This window comes from Magnolia sinica, chromosome 7, assembly GCF_029962835.1.
Source record: "Magnolia sinica isolate HGM2019 chromosome 7, MsV1, whole genome shotgun sequence".
NCBI lineage: Eukaryota > Viridiplantae > Streptophyta > Magnoliopsida > Magnoliales > Magnoliaceae > Magnolia > Magnolia sinica.
In genome coordinates, this window is record NC_080579.1 from 68263155 (window position 1) to 68268572 (window position 5418).

The following is a 5418-nucleotide window of genomic DNA, read 5'->3' on the forward strand; positions in this document are numbered from 1 at the left end:
TATGAGGTCCATATGTGCAGACTAATGTGATGTATATATGGCCCATATGACGAGGCTCATTGTGATATATTTGTGACCCATTTGGTAAGGCCCATTATGTTGTATATGTGGCCCATGTGTGAGGCCCGATATGATATATATGAGGCCCATATGGTGAGGCCCGATGTGATGTATATGTGGCCCTTAAGTGAGGCCCATTGTGATGTATATTAGGTCCTTGTGTAAGGCTATGGGCCCACTGTACATGTGGCTCTATCTGGGCCACTCTTTGGGAGCAATGTTGGTTAAATGTCCACATTGATGGGCGATGATGGTTAAATGTCCACATTGTGACCTTCCCTTAGGCCTTATTAGGCCCATTCTCATTAATGCCGATTATCGAGGCGATTATCGGTGCCGATTATCGATGCCGTATTGGTGCTGATTATCGATGCTGATTATCAGTGTCGATTATCGATGCTGATTATTGGTGCCGATTATCGAGGCTGATTATCAATGTCGATTATCGATGCTAATTATCGGTGCCGATTATCAATGCTGATTATCGATGATGATTATCGATGCTGTATTGGTGCCGATTATCGATGTTGATTATCAGTGTCGAATCGAGGCTGATGCTGATCATCGATGTCGACTATAGAGATTAATTATCAATGTTGATATCGGTGTCAGTTATCGATATCGATTATGAGTATGTGACAGCATAGTATCATGATACATGCCCATACGCATCATCTGCATGTTTGTTATGAGATGTAATTGATCATTACATATGTCATAGGGCATGTTGTTTATGGGACTCCCTGATAAGCAGAGTCATCCCACATGAGCGCATGGTATGCGTAGGATTAATACATGATTAAACTATATGACTTATGCATCTTGCATTTTGTGATGTGACTACTGTATGCCCTAGCGACATTAGGGTCGTGGCCTCCATAGGTATATCGTGAATAGTCAGATGGGACACCGAATTTTTTTTCTATACAGGGTGTCATAGATGTCCCTAGGTGAAAGTCCCTAAACCTCCGTGGCCAGGAGATACTCCAACGTCTAAACCTAGTGGCTACATAAGCACCCGAGTGCCGAATACCAGTAGGCCGCGTCTATCACTGTATTGTGGTCGATTGGAAGGGGGTGTGGCCTTACCCGCCCAAGGGTAGGGGCATAGTTAGGCTGAGTTTGACCAGCTCGTAAATGGGTCCACTATCGACATGTCGGGTAGATATTGTCTGACTACTAGCCAGGCAGATAGTGAGGTCTCTTCCACTTGCATGGTTGTGCGTCTAGTGGGCGGTGATCGCATGTAGAGTGTGTTAGACCCCGGTGATGGTCCCAGAGATGTACAGTACTGATATTTAGACTTATTAAGCAGGAGTTGCATACTCAGCATTTTACTTATTCATTCATTCATTCACTATCCACTCAGGCTAGTGGTGCGCAACTAATTGTTATATGTACCTTCGCAATAGCTAGGATTTCGGTTGGGGCGCGTAACTAACCTGAGATCAGGAGTTTACTACATTGAGTCTAACTATCCAAATTTAGGTATGAGACTGGTTTGGATAGAAGTCCCTTGTGATGGACCTCATAGCCTGCGATTCTACGTACTATTATCCTGACTTCACACTCCAACTTGGTCATTTCATTCGCACCGCATAGTACATTGCATCCCCAACACAAAACATTTGGTTTTCTATGCTTCTATTTTGCATGGCCTAGATATGATTGACGGTATTCATGGACTCGTCAGGATTTATGTATTGCATTGTATCCTCAGTATATGATATTTGGCTTACTATGTCTCCACATTGCATAGCTCATCTATATTACTTCCTTGGTATGTGATATTGGCTTATTATGTTTTTGCATCGTATAGCCTGGATAAGGCTGATGGAAATTATGGACTTACCAGCGTATTTCTACATTGCTCCGATATTGCATACTTGGCACTTACCTTGCGCACACACTTACACCACCCTCTAAACTTTCTATAAGCTTATGTGCGATTGATGCGTGCAAGTGGTGTTAGGTTGTAGCAGCATTGAGCTTGGAGCGTGCAACTATCTTCTGGAGCTTTGACTTTCAATATCTGTATTTTCCTTTTAACACTGTATTCAAATGTTTATATTAGTGGATATGTGATGATGATGTTGCCTTTGTGATTTAGGTAAACTTGTGGTTATGCTTCTTACGAGATAAATGTACGTTGGCAAATCTTCCTTATAGGATGTCAGGATCGGAATCTGGTGTATGGGCACTGGAGTCGAGAATGGGGTACTACGGAGGCTGTTGACGCCGGATTCGGCGATCGAAAATTTTGTGAGCCCGGTTTCCAAGTTTGGGGCATGATAGGAAATCATATCACTATATATATATAAAAGAAGAACACATCATACAAATACAATTAAACATCAAAGAGATGGGAATAACGCTCGCAAATCTCAGCTTCTCACTCCCAATAAGCCTCGTCCACACTATGGTGACCCCACTGAACCTTCACCAAAGGGATGACCTTGGTCCGGAGGACTTGCTCCTTCTAGTTAAGAATAAGAATTGGCTACTCAATGTAAGAAGTATCTTCACGAACCTCTAATGACTACTAGTCTATCACAGAAATCACATCTAAACCACACTTCCACAACATAGAAACATGAAAAACATTGTGGATGCCAACTGAATTGGCAAGGCAAGCCGATAGGCTATGGCGCCAATGCGCCCAGTGATCTCAAAAGGTCTAATGAACCTCGGAGCAAGCTTCCCCTTGGCTCCAAAATGAACTACGCCCTTCATGGGTGAGACCTTGAGATACACATGGTCCCCAACAACAAACTCCAAGGGACGACATCGATGATCTGCAAAACTCTTCTGTCGGCTCTGAGTTGTGCGCATCCTTTACCTAATAATATCGATGTCCTCTGATGTCCTCTGCACAAGTTCGGGACCTAAGAGACGGCGTTCTCCAATCTTAGTCCAACAACTTGGGGATCTATAAGGTCTGCCATATAGCACCTTAAAGGGAGTCATGCCAATAGTCACCTAGTAGCTGTTATTATATGCAAACTCAGCTAAATGCAAGTGCTCATCCCAGCTACCCAAGAAATCCATCACGCAAGCCCGAAGCATACCCTCAAGGATTTGGTTGACCTTCTCGGTCTGACCATTAGTCTGTGAATGATATGCGGTGCTGAACTTCATGGCAGGCCCCATCGTCTTCTAGAAACTCCTCTAAAACTAAGACGTGAATCTCGGATCTTAATCAGAAACTATCGAAACCAGAACACCATGCAATCTCACTATCTCATTGATGAACAATCCAGCAAGACAGTCCAAAGGCTAGGTCGCACGTATCGCAAGAAAATGTGCCGACATCATCAGACGATCAATGACAACCCAAATGGTGTCATGACCACGCTAAGTCATCAACAAGCCCATGATAAAATTGTGGTCATGTGCTTTCACTTCCACAACTGGACACTCAACTGCTGCAAGGGACCTAGAGGCCTCTAATGATCGACCTTGACACGATGGTAGGTGTTACACTTGGCCACAAAACTAGTGATTTAGGTGCTTTATCCCGGCCCAAAAATACTACCTCCTCATATCACGATACATATTGGTGGAGCCGGGGTGGATAGTAAACCTCGATCGGTGTGCCTCGGTCATAAGATATTAGCACAACTCTAGAATATCTAGAACACACAACTAACCTCTAAAATGGAGTCCACCATCAGACCCAATCTATCAATCCGATTGACCTTCGGACGCAGCCTATGCTCGGTAATCCTGCAACATCTGATCTGCCTGCTGAGCCTCAATCACCTTTATGACAAGAGAGGGTTGAATCGAAAATCTCAATAACTGAATCATGGAAGACTGCAGGCTCAACTCAAAGTCATACTCAGCATCCTCCACTCCTTGACCATCATATGTGCCACCATGTCACGTGGTTAGTGACTAAGGGCATCTGCCACCACGTTAGCCTTGCTGGGGTGGTACTGAAGGTCGAAATCATAGTTCTTTAGGAACTCCATCCAGCACCTTTACCTCATGTTCAACTCAGACTGCGAGAAGAGATACTTTAAGCTCTTATGGTCAGAGAAGAGCTAAAATCTAAACCCATAATGATAGTGCCTCAACACTTTCAGTGCAAAGACAACTGCAGCCAACTCCAGATCATGCGTAGGGTAGTTCTTCTCATGGACCTTGAGCTAGCGAGACGCGAAGGTCACAGGCTTCCTGTGCTGCATCAGGACAACACCCAAACTAACATGCGAGGCATCTAAAAAAACAACGAATCCTTCACTCCCAGAGGGGAGAGTGAGGACTGGTGCGGACGTAAGACAGTCCTTCATCTCTGCGAATGCTCGCTCACATGTGTCACTCCAAACGAACTTAGCGCCCTTCAAGGTCAACCTGGCCAATGGGGCTGTAATATGGGAGAATCCCTCAATGAAACTTCGATATAGTCCGCTAACCCAAGAAAACTACGGATTTCGGATGCGTTCGTGAGCTGGCCCTAATGACGCATGTCATCAATCTTCAAAGGGTTTACTGCTATGCCCTGCCTCATCGCCATGTGACTGAGTAACTTCACCTCCTGCTAGAACTCGCACTTCTCCAGCTTTGCATAGAGTTGGTGTGAATAGAGGGTCCGCAGAGTGATCACCAAGTGTTGCTTATGCTCCTCCTGAGTCCTTGAATATATCAAAATGTCGTTAATGAAGACCACGACGAACTATCCAAGATACGGATGGAAGACTTCATTCATCAGCTGCATAAACACTACGGACGCATTGGTCAGTCCGAAGGACATGACCCAAAACTCGAAATGACCGTAGCGCATCCTAAATGCTGTCTTCAGGATATTCTCCTCCCGGACACAAACCTAGTGATAAATGGACCACAGGTCTATCTTCAAAAAGAACTATGCCTCTGTGGTGGTCGAAGCTGCTGCTGGTGAGAGCTATCAGAGGCGGCCTTCCTCTTCCGGTCTTCACCCTGACTGCAGATCCACTGCGTGTTGGTCCACTCTGCCTCATAGATCTAGGCCCACTCTACATCCTCCTCGAACGTTGGAAGCTTGTATCTAGTGACATGACTCTGAAGGCCAAGGCATAAGCCACCCTTAAAACGACGGGTCATCCCCCTCCTCGGCCATAAGATATAGAGTAAATCTGAATAGCTCGACGAACCGAGCCTCATACTAGGACACAATCATATCCCCCTAGACTAGAGTCTCGAACTCCAGCATGCGTTACTGACGAACGTGCTTGGGGAAGAACTTTATGTTGAGTGAATATTTATAGTCTCTATAATCTTTATGTTGAGTGAATATTGTCTCCTCTACATACAAGAAAGAAGATCTCTGCTATAATCTTCTATTGCATCTTCGAATCTACATTTGAAGATAAGTAT